This window comes from Erpetoichthys calabaricus, chromosome 18 (genome assembly GCF_900747795.2).
Source record: "Erpetoichthys calabaricus chromosome 18, fErpCal1.3, whole genome shotgun sequence".
NCBI lineage: Eukaryota > Metazoa > Chordata > Cladistia > Polypteriformes > Polypteridae > Erpetoichthys > Erpetoichthys calabaricus.
Genome location: NC_041411.2, coordinates 55,179,618 through 55,196,161, shown reverse-complemented (window position 1 = coordinate 55,196,161; position 16,544 = coordinate 55,179,618). Strand labels below are relative to the sequence as shown.

The 16,544-nt window shown below is 38.4% G+C and overlaps 2 protein-coding genes across 4 annotated transcripts in view; one reads left to right on the top strand and one right to left on the bottom strand.

Moving 5' to 3' along the window:
- nol8 (nucleolar protein 8) overlaps positions 1 to 1,719 on the bottom strand; it is a 122,025-nt gene extending 120,306 nt beyond the window's left edge. Inside the window, exon 1 of one of the 3 annotated variants that reach the window (XM_051921421.1) lies at positions 1,540 to 1,719. The gene's annotated coding sequence lies outside the window, so the exon portion shown is untranslated. The remainder of the gene's footprint in view (positions 1 to 1,539) is intronic. The other 2 variants (XM_051921422.1, XM_051921423.1) reach the window with 2 other exon arrangements.
- A 335-nt stretch (positions 1,720 to 2,054) lies between these two features.
- cenpp (centromere protein P) overlaps positions 2,055 to 16,544 on the top strand; it is a 410,887-nt gene continuing 396,397 nt past the window's right edge. Inside the window, exon 1 of the mRNA XM_051921525.1 lies at positions 2,055 to 2,185. The gene's annotated coding sequence lies outside the window, so the exon portion shown is untranslated. The remainder of the gene's footprint in view (positions 2,186 to 16,544) is intronic.

The window sequence follows — 16,544 nt, the reverse complement described above, 5'->3', positions numbered from 1 at the left end:
TATAAATACAGAAGAGAAGACAGCAGAGGACAGAGCCCTGAGGAACTCCTTGTGTGACTGGCGCTGAGCTTGATCTGCTGTTGCCAAGACCAACAAACTCTTGCCTATCAGTCAGATAGGACTTGAACCACTGGAGGGCAGTGCTAGAGATGCCCAGCATGATCTCCATTCTGGACAGTAGAATGTCATGTCTGACAGTGTCAAATCCTGCACTGAGGTCTAACAGAATTAACATGCTGGTTTGTCCAGAGTCTGCTGCCATAAGCAAATCATTGGTTACCCGAAGAAGAGCAGTTTCACAGATGTGCTGTGCCTTGAAACCAGACTGAAAGGGTTCCATCAGATTATTAGAGGTTAAGTAATTGGTGAGCTGGGAAGCTACAACACACTCAAGAACTTTTGACAGAAAAGGTAAGTGGGAAATAGGCCAAAAATTGTTAAGATCATCAGCATCAAGACCAGACTTTTATAACATAGGGGTTAATTTAATCTTGCAATTACCATTCGTTCCATTACCTTACATACATGAGATGTCAACGAGATGGGTCTCTAACTGGACAAGTATGACTGATTCTTATTAGGTTTTAATATAGGAACGACAACTGCTATCTTCCATGACAACGAAGTTTCCCTTCTTCCCACATTTTATTAAAAAATTCCAAAATCAACAGATGATTAGATTCTGATAAAAGGTAAAACATATTACAATATATGTCATCCACCCCAGACGATGACTGTCTTTATTTGTTTGTTATTTGTTTATTGTTTGTTTAAGCTCTAATAATGTAAATTACGCATCCAAAATAGAGCCAGACAATTCTTTTTTTCTTATCAACCTGTGGATTGCACGCTAAAACTGCTACTCTGCAAAACATTCATTCTTTACTTAAATTTACTGAACTGAGTATCTTAACAAATGTTTTTGATCATAATTCTAATTTTTCAATGTCTGTTACTGCTGCATTTCCTCCCTCAATCAGAACAGGTAGTGTTTTACTAACTCCTCCCTTCTTTTGAGTGACGCTCCATATTCTCAAACCTGAATTTCTTTCCCAACACGGTCACATTATGTTTTTCAGTATATTGTTTTTGCCGTCTCACTTCTCTTCTAACAAGGTGGTGGTACATATACTCGGGCCATATAACTCATATAACCTAAAAGAAGTCTATATGGCAGATCCTTCCCTTCCCATCAAATCTGATCATCACTGACAAACTATCAGTTTTAACTCCTTAACGAAAACGTTTTAATCGTACAGCTTCTACCTAAAGCATTTTTTTAACCTGATCCATACACACATCTAAGAATATTCCAGTAAATCCCTCGGCTCTCTTTATAGTTCTTTGGTATATTTTTCCCCAAAAATGCAAGTATAAATTTTACATTTTACTAAATATGGAATTAGTACAAATAAAGACACAGAACAAAGTAGAAATCAATTAACATAAATGGAAATCAACAATACCAGTTAATTAATTAGTTGGTGAACTATGGCAAGCTGACATTAGGTCACAATATATTTAAACACTATAACATACCGCTAGTTAGAAAAAAAAGTACCCTCTTGATCGGCTTTAGCACAGTTATACGTACTTCACGCAAATTTAGGAACCCGCTCTCCAGAAACACCTTGTACTCACATGGCTCCAAACGTGTAACACGTAAATGTTTCCCCCGGTTATTTCCGTTTAATTGGTTGCAGTTGCCAGCTTTGCATTAATGTTTTGTCTCCGACAATATTAAGTTCAATAAGTTCAGAAAGCTGAATACGTTATTTTTGCGGATATTACAATTATTACAAACCGGTAATGTACTAAAATAAGCAAATGACATGTAATATATAACCAATGTTCTATACGTTCTCAAAGAATGATACACAGCACATATGAGTAAACCATTGGGCGGGGGAGCTTTCTTTTAACATTTTTTTCGCTACTTCAAAATTAACCTGAAGTGGGCTCTGCGTTAATTCACAAAATATAATGTTTTGAATAACAGTTTATAACCGGAGTACTTTGAAACAGCATAACAAAAGAGCACTGAACTGTACTCGATTTGTTTAAGCTTCCCCTAGAGTCGCACTTAGTTTGTGAATCCTCAGCGCGAGCGCGGCTTTCAAAGAGGCAGGGCACCTGAGCTGAAGCGTTTCTTCTTGAGCCGGAACAACTGTAACCTCTACAACAGGTTGGATTTATCTTGTAACGTCATTTGTTAAGGGGTAAATAAAGTGTAGTTTGATCCGACTGTTTAATTTGAATTAAGCCATTTTGATTTGAAAGGAGTTGTTATTCCTCTACCATTTTGTTCCTTTTCTCTTCAATCCTTCCCAGACTGACTATTCGTTAGGTGTTCGTGTTTGTTGATAATTTAAATAGGTGTGTTTTAGACTTTAGTATTTCTCGTGTGATTTTTACTTTCTTGAGGGAATTTCAGAGTCGTTTGTAACGAAGATAAATGCGAACAACAAACGGCGAATAGTATTATTTGCCATTATGGGTTAAACGTTCTTTTGTCATAAAATGTTTCTTTTTCATTAGTATTTAGAATATAGTTGAGGTGAGTTCATACATAATAAATATACTGCAATGATGTCAAATGTTGCAGCTCAGACCTTTGATCAGACGTTCACACGAAATATTCTCGCATCTCAGTATACTCCGTGTACATTGAAACGATTATCTAGTGATTTAGTTCAACATTTATTTTATTTTTTTTTAGTTAGTTTCTTTTCACGCTGAAAAGAAAAGAAGGTATAAGATACAACGTTTTGGCTGTGTAGCCTTCATTAGGAGTGCAAGTGAAAAGGAAAAATCGGGTAACCAATATAAGCGGGGAAGGAGGGAACAATGCCAGGGCAGATGAAAGGAGAAAAGATGAGAATGGATGTGAAAAAGCTGCCCTTAGAAATGATGAAAAGAGGGACTGAAAACTAAGTTGGGTTTTTAAGACCTGGAAAGACACGCGATTCTCAGGCTGACAATGAGCTTAGTTTCTTTTGGTTTTCTTTGAAAATAGTTTAAACCACGTGAATAAACACAAAAGGAAAGATCAAGGTGGCAATGGTCTAGAGGTGTAAAGTGTTCTACAATAGCATTTGTCAGATCTTTGATTTTAACAGCTAGAACGTGCTCTCTGAAAAGGTTGGCAAGCTATCTCACTGTTACGTCTGTGTAGATGGCTGGACTCTTCTTGCAAGACATTCCGTAAATACAATTTTTAGACTGGCAAAAGGCCTGTTGTTTAAAATTGCATTTACTGACTGGGTTATATACAATGGCATTGTTGGTGACATATTTGCAAGTGACACAGCAACTAATGTTACAGCTAAAATTGCCTGGTTGTGAATGTGTTTCTCCTCTGTGAAGAATGAATGAGAAATTCATTTGTGATGTTGATGGAAGGACATCAAAGGAGGTTTGGGGAAAAGGGATGTTGTGGAAGGATCATTCTGCAAAATGGCGAAATTCTGTTTAATGATCTGCTGGATCAATAGTTTTGGTGTGGAATTGGAAGACCAGCGGAATGTGGGTTTCATTATTGGGGCTCCTTTTAGAGTGGATAACTCTATTCCTGGCTTGATTAGGCGCCCTTTGTTCAACATGAGAAGGGTAACCTCTGTCAATGAAGAAACTCCTCATTCTGAGTGCTTACTTCCCTGTAAATGGATGTTTGATGATGGAGTCAGACATTTGCTTTTGAGTTCAGGTTGTAATTCTATGATGTTCAAAAGGTCAAGAAAAATATTTTTTAGCATGGTGTGTGTAAGTGGAAATTCAAAACTGATTTTTACATTTTAACATTACCATTTTCCCATAAAATGATGTTTTTTTCTTTGCATTGCATAAAGCTCCTGGATGACTACTTCCTAGCAAAGATACAAAAGTTTAGAATGAACAGTTTCGGAGAGATCCACCCTGAATAGTGAGACCTATGTACAAAAATACCATCTTTATATATAATACGCTACCGTGGCTGTTCGTTTGTCTGTCCAGGATTTTAAATCACCTGTTGCTCGCAAACTGTTTGAACTATTGACCTGAAATTTGGTACACATATATAATGTGATGTCTACTATCTGATTTGGGGTGATGAATGACCTCCAAGGTTATTCCTCTTTTTATTTTTATTTTATTTTATTGTAGAAACAACTCTCGGCAGCAGCCAGCAGGGTGGCCGTGCGGCGCATGCGTACGGGCACCGTTCTCATCCCTTCGCCGTCACTTCCCCTACCTCTTCATATCTTAAATCATTCTTGAGGCAGGTTGAAGACTTAAGCGCCAGCTTAAGTGAAAAATGAAAGAAAATGTACTAAGTGATTAGAACACAAACACTACCTTAATCAGTTTTAATATGAAGAGATGCCGACAAAAGAAAAGAAGAAAAGGGTCGCTAGGATGGAGAAAACAAGAGCTGCTCAGGAAGCAGCAAGCACATCAACCTCTGCGCAAACGAATGCTAAACGTACAGAGAAAGAGTATGAAAACTATGAATGCTCAAGTCAAGTGTATTTGTGCAGTGCGCCACTACTGGTGTTCAAGATAATTACCATAAAAATTGTTTAACTGGGATTTTTGCAGTCTGATCTGTTTAGTCATGGACAAGGTCCATAGTAATAATAATAGTAATGATACATTTTATTAATATTGCACATTTCCCATGTTCAAAACACTTTTCAGTTTTGTTGCAGTTTAATTTTAAAGAGTTATATTCCATACAGATTTTAATTTCACTGAGGCAAATTGTGAACTGAGGAAACTCTGAGGAACTTTCACTTTTAACACTGACATAGATCAGCTGAATAAAAATGATAACGCAGTCCAGAGCTATGAATAATATGGCCAAGAGGAAGTATGTAACATTAGAGTGCAGTGCTGCTTGACAGGACAAAATGCTGTGCTAAGGTCTAATAGAATTAATATGTTGATTTTTTCCAAGAATCTTGTGACAAATAGCAAATCATTAGTTACCCGAAGCAGAGCAGTTTCACAGCTGTTCTGTGCTCTGAAACCAGACGAGTAATTGTATGAGTAGTTTTTGAGATGCATTATTTATTAAAATATGCATGCACACACAGAGGCAGATACAAGTGCCTGCGCATACATGCTCAAAGAAATTTTTAAGTAGGGATAACTGAAAGCTTGTTTGCTGTACCAAGCATACATTATGTTAGATGACTGAAATGGAGAAGAGAACACACACGCACACACACAGCTAGAACTGTATAGGTTGACATGGACAGAGACATTAAGCCACCCCACTGTCCACCTAGGCCAATGTGTTTAGTTTCAAATTAAATATTATTTTTAATTATCCCAGTCTGTTGGGTCGGAGCAAATACGGTTGTAATGTACTGCTTGGCTGAAAATGATGGAGTTATCACTTTTCAGGTAGGTACATCTATCTGTCTGTCTGTCTGTCTGTGAAAAACAGAAGTTATAAAGGTGTGTGTCAAGGAAGTTGACTTCTGTTTTTTAGTAATTAAGCTTCAGCTTTATGTTGGGGTAGAAAGAATTTTATTTGTTATGAAAATGGAGGAGGTTCTTTTCACTGGCAGTCCAGATTATGAAGATGTCTTCTATGTAATGGAGATACAACGTTGGTTTTAAGATGCACGTTAACATAAAATCCTTGTCCAAGTTTGCCATAAATAGTTTTGCATAGTGAGGTGCAAACCAATAAGTCTTGTCCAAATGAGAGAATAAATTGTGTGTCAGTCAATTTTATCATTTGTGTAATTGACTCTGTGGGTAAATCATGTTGTTTTAGATAAGTTTCACTTGCCAATATGCCATCATCATGGGGGATGTTCGTGTAAGGTGCCTCAACATCCATTGTGGCCAGTAAGGTTCCCTCCGGTAAGGGGCCTATAGAAGACAGTTTTTTTAGGAAACCAGTGGTGTCCTGGATGTAGCTGTTTGTGTTGTGGGTGAGGGCTTTAAAGATGTACTCCATCCATGCTAAAACATTTTCTGTAAGGGAACCAGTTCCTGAGATTGAAACAGAAAATATCTCACTTAAAGGTTTTCCAATGCTGTATCTGCCCTAGTGCCTATATAAATACAGGGTATTCCAGTCTCTGTATTACATCTTGCCTGAAGAAGAGGCCTGCATTGCCTCATAAGCTTTCATACTGTAATATTTTTAGTTAGCCAATGAAATGTATCAATTTGCTTGACTTCTCATATTCATAATGGCTGACATGGTAAAACACCCTATTTTTAAACTATAGTATTTTTTAATGCATTCTGAAATATCTTTTAAAAGTTTTGTTGTGAACTTTGTTTTTTAATTTGGGAATTTTCAGCCCTTTGGCCTACATATTAGTTTAAATATGCAATTCCAAACTGACTGTGTGTCAGTGAGTGTACCATGTGGTAATACGGTAGGTACCCTGTTCCTTACCTTATGCTCTCTCCTCATTGACCCAGAATTAGATCATATTAGGGAATGTGTTGGTATCCTAGTGATGGGATAAAACCTTTTTATCCATCTTGTGCCATTACAAGTAACTGAGTTTTAAAATGTTTCATAGGTGCTTCAATTTTAATTTTCCAACTATGTAGCAACAATTGTAAAGCAGTTTCTTTGTCATCTACAACAGTATCAGTGGGTTTAGAAGCTCTTGCCCCACTCATTTTCCTATATGAGTGTAGATCATTATTAGCTGTTTACTGATCTCTATTTCATAGGTTCTTTGCAAAATGTAATCAAGTTATAGTACCTGTGAAATATTTCAATATAGCATGTTGCATTATGGGGTTAGCATCAGCTACATACAGTACATAAAATTCGTTAATAACTGTGTCAAAAATGTCTTTCTCAATAAACCTTTTGTGCATCTATTTTCTAAACTTGCTTATCTGGACCAGGGAAAGTAGAGCCTATCCAAGCAAATATCTTGTGCAGGACAGAAACAATCTGTGGTTAGGGTGCCATTCCATTGCAGGGTGAACACACAAATACTTTAGGGCAGGGGTAGGCAATCTCGGTCCTGGAGTGCCACAGTATGTGCAGGTTTTTGTTCCAACCCAGTTCCTTAACGAGAACTCAATTATTGCTGATGAAGCACATATTGCTTAAGTGACATTTTAATGCTTCATTTTAGTGGTCTCGCTTGTTAAGGTTCTCCAACCTTAATTGCTTATTTCAATCTTAAACTGCTGCATTCAGTGTTTTAATTGCTCTAATAAGATGTAAAACAGGGGTAGGCAATGTCGGTCCTGGTGAGCCGCAGTGGCTACAGGTTTTCATTCCAACCCAATTGCTTAATTAGAAACCAATCATTGCCAATCTCAGACCTTATTTAATTTTATGGCTTGTTAGTCTGTGCAATGTAAGGCTTTTATATCGTAGATTTTTTTCCTTTCCAAGGATATCATCCAAATGATTTGAAGCCTAAAACAGATAATTTTCAGTCTGTCACATTTTTTCTATTAAGTGTTTTATTAAATCAAACCGTGCATGATGAACACACACAGATGTAATTGGAAAAAAGCTAGCTGGAGAACTGCTGGCTGCTTTGTCTTTTACATCTTATTGCTAATAAGGAGCAATTAAAACACTGAATGCAGCAGTTTAAGATTGAAATAAGCAATTAAGGTTGGAGAACCTTAACAAGCAAGACCACTAAAATGAAGCATTAAAATGTCACTTAAGCAATATGTGCTTCATCAGCAATAATTGAGTTCTCGTTAAGGAACTGGGTTGGAACAAAAACCTGCACATACTGTGGCACTCCAGGACCGAGATTGCCTACTCCTGCTTTAGGGCACAACTGAGCATCACAAGCCTGCATTTGGGACTATAGAAGGAAACCTAAGCAAGACATAGGTAGAACATGTAAACTTCATGCAGGGAGCACCTTGGATGTGAACCCCAGTCTTGTTGCGAGGCCATGCTGCCACTCTGCACCCCCCCCCCCCCCCCCCCTTATCTTGTATTTGTTAATTTAATAGTTTACATTTTCACAGAGTACCTTTCAAAGTGTCTATGAGGTGCAGAAAGGAAAACTGATAATATTTAAGAAATATCATTCATATAACTCTGGAAAATTTATCATCTTATCAGCCACTCACCAGAAAGTAAGGTTTAGGGTATGCAATTCAAAGCTTTTTACTATGACATTCAGTAGCTCTTTTTAGAAGAGCAAAAATATAAAAATGAGTTACGGTAGTTGCTCTAGAGCTCTTTATATGATGCAAAACTTGAAAAAATACTTTTGAAACTGGTGAGGACTTCTCACCTAATAACACATACAGTATGAAGATTTTTAGCATCAGTGAGAGGAATCTTGCCTTGTTTTCACCCAACCCATTCTACTTATCCTCGTAAAGGTCTGTCCATCCGTTTTTTTGGGGCCATTTCTGTCTGTAGTGCTCTGTTAAAATGAAGCTTTTTTTTTTTTTTTTTGGCAGAGGCCCAACTCATGAGGTCAGTGCCAAATTTGTACATTTTTTGTTTTGAGTAAATGTATTAATTTTCCTTTTATACTTCATTGTATAATAATTCCATGCTCAAGTGATATACCTGTAAGACCCATTTTCCTAGTTACATAAGACTCATAAATATTTTACTAGATGACAATGCATAATCTATGGGAGGTTCCTAAAACCCCCATAAGCAGAATTGTATTGGTATATTCTTGCCATTTCTATCTGCTTTGACTAAACATTATTCTTCAGTTAGTGACCAGCCTTGCCATGTGTAAGGCATAGAGGGCATAAGGTTTTAAACCGTGCCCGTGTCTACGTGCCTAAAGGCCTACGGGCCTTCTGAGTGTGTAAAGTAACATGTAAGAAAATAGCACTTATTTAAGTGCAGAACTGTACGCTTTTAGTGTACAGAAGAAGAATTTTTTTTTTCTTCCTGGGAAACAATCTGGTGCGTACAACTTACCATCTTGTGCCCACCACTTACCATAACCTGTGCGTAGAATTCACACGAAAACATGGTGTATGGACAAAAACAGAAATGTATGTACGCGCAAAAAAATCCAGATGCATAAATCTATGCATACATCAACTTCCACATTCTTCTGCTAAATAAATCCCGGTCAGCGTGAAATATAATGCACATGCACGTGCCTGCCGCCCCACCTCGACTGCTCCCAGAATTATGCCTCTTTGAATATGCAAATCAATTTAAATAGCCTCTTAAGTTCAGCGTTCTGTGAAAAGACAATGGCAAAAAGAAGAATTTCAGCGAACACTATTTGAAGGCAAGGAAAACCGTACTTTTTGTTTGTTTAAGCAGTGGTATAAACGACAAAAGAAAGTTGATCAAGTGGCAGAGAAACTCGAAAGTTCAAGTTCAGAAAGTTGCACAGTGCCCAAAATAAAAAAGTGGTCAGATATCAAAGTCGAAATATAAAGGGTAGTCGTAGCCCCCCCGAGTGTCATATGGAAGCATATTAGGGTACAGAGAAAAAAAAACAGGGACACACTGTTTTTTTTTTTTTTTTTTTTTTTTGACAAAGGTCAAAATTTCCACTTTAATCACGTAGTTTATTTTGTCATTCAAGTAGAACTTCAAAAACTTAATTTTAAAATCATTTAATTTACTAGTTTCTCAAATCCCATCGTAACTAAAGTAGCATGTTAAATGCTTTATGTTCTATGAGTTCTTCTATGTGCTCTATGTTTGTGAATCACTACACCGACAGGACACAGAATATACTACATTCATGATATTGAAGGTGTCTGAACAATTTAAATAGTAAGATGTATACTTGATATCATTTTCATGATGATAGGAATTAAAGCTTGTATGAAACATGGGGGCATGGTGGCACAGTGGTAGCAACGAGCTGGCGCCCTGTCCAGAGATTGTTCTTGCCTCCCACAAGATGCACCAAGATGCTGCACTGTGCGTGACCCTTGATAAAATCATTTATTGCAGCAGTAGTGTCTCTTTCAAATATACTAACCCCCAATTCCTTTCCTTCCTTTTCTTTCTCCAAGTAACCAATCACCACACAATCAGCTCTTTAATAAATGTCAAGCCATCTGTAAGCTTAGAATGCCAATTCTTCAAAACTTTTAAGGAACATTTGTTGTGGTGTGAAATTTTGCATACAAGTTGATAAATATTTTGTATTTGTCTTTTATTTGTAACTTAGGCAAAGCAATGTAATATTAGTATTTCATTAGTGTGAAACATTCATGTTTACCCCCTAGGACTAATTCATGATAGTGAATTTTACGACAGGGTTGGGGGAAGTGCCTCAAACAAGTTTGGCAAATTTTTCTCAATCAACCCCCACAGGAAAGCCAGACTGTCTAGCTGGCAAGCTTCACGGGGGCAGGTGTGAAGGTATTCTCTGCCCCATTGGTCTGAAGTGTGGCTGTTTGGAATTGGCTTGCATCAAAAGCCTTTAAGTACCATGATATCCTATTGGCTCTAGGGGTTGGACAGAAAACCTTTAAATTTGCTTGCTTTACCCCCCACACACACACACCGCCAAACTGATGAAAGACCATCTCACGCACCATGAACTGAAAAGAATAACAGAATGAAGAGCACAGCTCGGCATCCATATTGAGACAGGCATGCAGCCTATCCTGAAGAAAACTGACCAAAAATGAGGACTTAACTAGAGACATTTTAAGTAACTAACAAGTCTGTGTGCCGCCTGAAACTACACACCACCATTTACCAGGTTGTATGGTTGCCAATATTCAAATGTACTTTGCATATTGTTATTATTTATGACTATTATCAATAATACATTATTTAGAGTGTAACATAACTCCTGTGTGTCTTTTACTACCCCTAATTGCCTGAGGTTATAGATGTAGAAGGGAAGGTGGGGAGAAGTTACTGTATATGGTACAATACCTTATAAACAGTGGTAAGTCTGTGAGATTTGAGGCATTCTGACAAAGGCTACATATTAATAATAGAAAAGGGGAAAGTAGAGCAATATATTACTCTACCAAGACAAATCAATTGAAATATCTTTGTAGTACATATTTAATTAATTCCGTCCATCTATCCATCCAGGGTCACGCCAGTCCCAGAAAAGCATACAACGCGAGGCAGTTAACCAGTTCACTGCTACCCTTGTCTACCGTGCCCACGCATTTAATTATTAACAGTATGCATTATTTAAATGAAGTTAAAAAATTTTCTATATAATGTAATATATATACTTTACTAGATTTCATCTTAGAAAATATATCAAGAGCTCCAAGAAAATAGTGCTTGGAAATCTAAATCGACTTAGAAGCCAGTCGTCATCATCTGTAAATACAGTATGCGCTCTCTTCTATTGAATTGAATTGAATTCCTTTATTGTTATTGTATGCTACAATGAGATTCAATATGCAAATCCTCCATAAACTTATTTTCATTTAAAATGGTAAAATAACAACAACAATAATATGATAAAAACAATGAAAAATTTACAATATGAAAGCATAAGTGGCTCAGGTTGTGCAATATTACAACTGTAATGCAAGTTTACAGTGAGGTAATTACAATACAATTTATTTTTGTATAGCCCAAAATCACACAAGATGTGCGGCAATGGGCTTTAACAGGCCTTGGCTCTCTAAGAAGACAAGGAAAACTCCCAGAAAAAAAACCTAGTAGGGGAAAAAATGGAAGAAACCTTGGGAAAGCAAGTTCAAAGAGAAACCCCATTTCAGGTAGGTTGGGTGTGCAGTGGGTGTCAAAAAGAATTGGGTCAATACAATTCAATACACAGAACAGAACACAAGTATTTCCTCAATACAATATAATAGTAACATGAAAATATTACAAGTACAGAGTAGAATTCAATAGTAGATGATATCACATAATAGTATTTGAATAATTAGCGCTATTTCAGCTGTGGAATGGCCAAATGGGGGAGGCAGCTTGATGAATGAGGTCTCTAGGACTCTAAACAAATCCAAATCATATTATGTGATATCATCTACTGTTAAATTCTACTCCATACTTTTAAAATTTTTATTTTTATACTGTATTGAGGATTTGTTCTGTTCTGTGTATTGTACTGTATTGTATTGATCCCCTTCTTTTTGACACCCACTGTACACCCAACCTACCTGGAAAGGGGTCTCTCTTTGAACTGCCTTTCCCAAGGTTTCTTTCATTTTTTCCCTACAAGGGTTTTTTTGGGAGTTTTTCCTTGTCTTCTTAGAGAGTCAAGGCTGGGGGGCTGTCAAGAGGCAGGGCCTGTTAAAGCCCATTGCGGCACTACTTGTGTGATTTTGGGTTATACAAAAAATAAATTGTATTGTTTAGAGTCTTGGAGACCTCAGCCATCAAGGTGCCTCCCCCTATTGGCCATTCCACAGCTGAGACAGCGCTGGGCCAGCCAATCCAATGAAAGGATCCCTCTACCTGATGATTCCTCCAAACCTCCATCAGAGATGACTTTATCTTGGGCAGGCAAAACAACTTGGCAGATGGGCAGTGGCACCAAGTCCCACATTTGAGTACCAAGAAGAGAAACAGAATAGGTGAGGGTTAGTAACAAATTATAACTATCATATTACTCATGTTGTGGTGGGCTGGTGCCCTGCCTGGGGTTTGTTTCCTGCCTTGCGCCCTGTGTTGGCTGGGATTGGCTCCAGCACACTCCCATGACCCAGTAGTTAGGATATAGCAGGTTGGATAATGGATGGATATTACTCATGTTTTAGTGCTAATGACCAACAACAGTTTGTGCAGTTAATCAGCAGCTCTAGTAAGGATATGCTGAACTGAAGTAGTGAGTCTTCAGCCAGGATTTGAAAGCTGAGACTGAAGGGTCATCTGTTATAGTAGCAGGCAAAGCATTCCACAGTTTAGGGCCCCTGTAACTAAAAGCTCAACCTCCCAATGTTATTTTATTAATTCTTGGAATTATAAGCAAACCAGCATCTTGAGATCTTAATGTGTGTGTAAGTCATGATAATCTCAGATAAGTAAGCCAGACCTTGGCCATTTAATGCTTTATATGTTAAAAGGAGGATTTTGAAATCTTCCCTAAACTTAACTGGGAGCCAGTGTAAGGATTTAAGAACTGGAGTTATGTGTTCATATTTTCTTGTTTTTAATAATTCTTGCAGCAGCATTTTGGATTAACTGGAAGCTGTATAAAAAACAGTTGAGCATCCAGTGAACACTGCATTACAGTAGTCAATCCTACTAGAAATAAATGCATGAATTAATTTCTCAGAATCCTGCTTATTTAGAAAGCGCCTTAATTTCCCAACATTTTTAAGATGGAAGAAACATAATTTGGACAACTTTAGCATGTCATTTAAAGAGCACATTACAGAGTCAAAGATAACTCCTAGATTGCAGGCTGATTCAGTAAAAATAATGGTGATTCCAACTGAGTTAAATGATGACAAAATACCGTTGCAATCAGCATCATTCCCTCCAATAATTAACATGCTGCAGATGTTCTTTCAGACGGTTGTGGCGATTACCCTCTTCTACGCGGTGGTGAGCTGGGGAGGCAGCATAAAGAAGGACGCCTCACACCTGGGGGGTATTTTTCGTACGTCGCTTAAACCATCCGAGATCAGGTGCCTCACCCTGAATGAGTTAATGCCAGTGAAACTTATCCAGATAAGTCAGTTTTTCAAACGCAGCTGTGTATTAGATTAGTGTAGCTGGATCTAATCATACGAGATGAATGCGCGCGCCCACGCTGAGTGAAAAGCCCATATATATTGAGTCTAGAAAACATGATCAGCAAGTCTTTGATAGGCTGCAACAAAATGACGAAAGAACGGGCGCATTTTTTTTCACACACGCGGCGCAAGACCTTTTATTCGAAGGACACGAAGAATTTCAAGATTTAATATACACAAGGGGTAACACTGCAAAAGCAGCCCAGACCAGAAAAGACGGCTGGCAAAAAGTGGCCGAAAAAATTAAACGCTAAAAAGTGTACATTGTACTTACTGAATGCAGCGTTTCATTTCCTATGTGTCAGATTAATTATTATTTAATATGTCATAATTCCAGATCAAACGTGAGCACAAGGAGAACATGGGAACAGGTTAAAGTGAAGTACAAGAATATACTTCAAACTGGTAAATATTGGTATATAACTATTTAAAGAATTGTTGACATAAAGAATCATATATAATATAAAAAACATTAATTTTAAAGCTAATAAGGAGGCAGACAAGCAAAAAACAGGTGGAGGTCCACGCGGTCCAGACCTAACCCCTGCAGAAGAGTTGGCTCTCCAGCAAAATGCCCATCGCCCTGTTTCTGAGGGCATTCCAGGGGGAAGCTCCTCCTCAGAACCAGTGGCAGGATGCAGTGGTCACTTCATTTCAGGTAAAGGATGGTCATTGCATATATTTGTCCTCAATGTGTGCCATAGGTATGTTCCATATAGCCCTCTTTTTTGTTGGGTCAGTTGCAGGGAATGTCATATCCCTTGAACCTGTGTCTGACCAACGAAATATTAACGAAGGCCAAATATTTGATGAAGACACTGTGTCTGATTATTCATCAGGAGGAGAGGTGCATTTTCCAAATAATGTTTGATCAAACTCCACTCTGATCAGTTCCATGTGCCCCAATCACATTTGGAAATCCTGGTAATGAGAATGTTAGGCTGATTGTGGGATTCTTTATGGAACTGTGGGTTTTAGCCTGTGTATTACCTACCTGCAATGGCATGAAACGCCTCTTTTATTGTCTGCACACGCAGGTGTCCAGGAAACACAATGAAAACCTGAAGGAAATGTTTCAGAGCCAAACAGACTTTACGAATTGCCTGGCAAACTGCACTTTTCGATAGATGTTCCGCATCGCCTACAGTATATAAAAAAAGTGCCGCTTGCAAGAAACCTCAAAGCAATGCCTACTGTCTGTGTGGTTGTGAGAGCCCGACTTCGCCGAGTTTGACTTCGAATATACGGAGCTAATAAATCTTTGAGGTTCAATATTCCCCCTCGGCTAAAGCGGTATCTTTCGTACAGAATTTCCTCCGGGGGCAATAAAGGATCTTGCCGATCGCGCAAAACCCTCTTTATATGAAATTATCTTCGTATAATTTGCGCACCAATATCAATTGGTCGCTCATTCATGAATGGCGAAGCCCTGACTGGATGACTTCCACGCACCGTCACTGATCACGTGTGTAAACTAATCCTTGTTTACGCAGAACAAACCTGCTCCGAGCAGTTTTGCGGATTTGGATGTGTTGCTATGACAACACTTCCAGCAAGAGTTTCAAAAAACCGACAGATCCAGGATCAGGCCAAATCGTCAACAATTACATCCGGCTAAGCGAGTAATCCACGTACGAAAAATACCCCCCTGGACAAACTGGTCAGGAAGGCAGGCTCTATTGTAGGCATGGAGCTGGACAGTTTGACATCCGTGGCAGAGCGATGGGTGCTCAGCAGGCTCCTATCAATTATGGAGAATCCACTGCATCCACTAAACAGTATCGCCTCCAGACAAAGGAGCAGCTTCAGCGACAGACTGCTGTCACTGTCCTGCTCCACTGACAGAGTGAGGAGATCGTTCCTCCCCCACACTATGCGACTTTTCAATTCCACCCGGGGGGGAGGGGGGGGCTAAACGTTAACATTATTCAAAGTTATTGTCTGTTTTTACCTGCCTTTTTATTACTCTTTAATTTAGTATTGTTTTTGTATCAGTATGCTGCTGCTGGAGTATGTGAATTTCCCCTTGGGATTAATAAAGTATCCCTCGATCTCTGTATCTCTCTATCTCTGTCTGTGTTTAAAGACAAGTAGTTCTTATTTATCCACTCCTTTAATTCACTAACAAAACTAATTAAAGACAACATCGGAGAAGCTTAATTTGATCTAAAAGAAAGGTATAACTGGGTGTCATCTGCGTATGAGTGAAAATTAACATAATGTTTTCTAATGATAGATCCCAATGGAAGCATGTAAAGTAAAAACAGTAAAGGTCTCACTACTGAGCCCTGCGGGACATCATATCTCAGTTCTGTGTATAATCATGGAGTACAGTCAGCACATTTCTGTACGTATTGGAATCGATTTTATAAATAAGAACTAAACCACGCTAGCACAGTGCCTGTGAGCCCAACGTCATTTTACAGCCTGTGCAGTAAAATAGAATGGTCAATGGTGTCAAACGCTGTGCTTAAGTCTAACAACATAATTACAGTGGATTTTCCTTCATTGTACTTATAAGTGCAAACAGTACTACCTGGAGCACTTGATGGACTAATTGAGTACATTTACAGCTCTTGGGATGAAACGGTTTCTGAACCGTGAGGTCCCTACAGGAAAGGCTCTGAAGCTTTTGCAGAATGGGAGAAGTTCAAATACTGTGCGCATGGCAGAGGCAGCGTGTGCCAGATACTGTATCCTGATAATTCTCTCCGCTCTTGATACCATCTGCTGTAGAGTTTTCTGATCGGCTGCTGAACAGCTGTGATTCCACTCTCAGATACAGGCACAGTACTCTGAGTGCTGCACTGAGAGTAACAACGCTAAAGCAGCTATGGTACTTGGAATAGTCTGGCCATTCTGTGGACCATTATATTGTTACAGGTAGATTACAATCCGATACCTTAAACTAA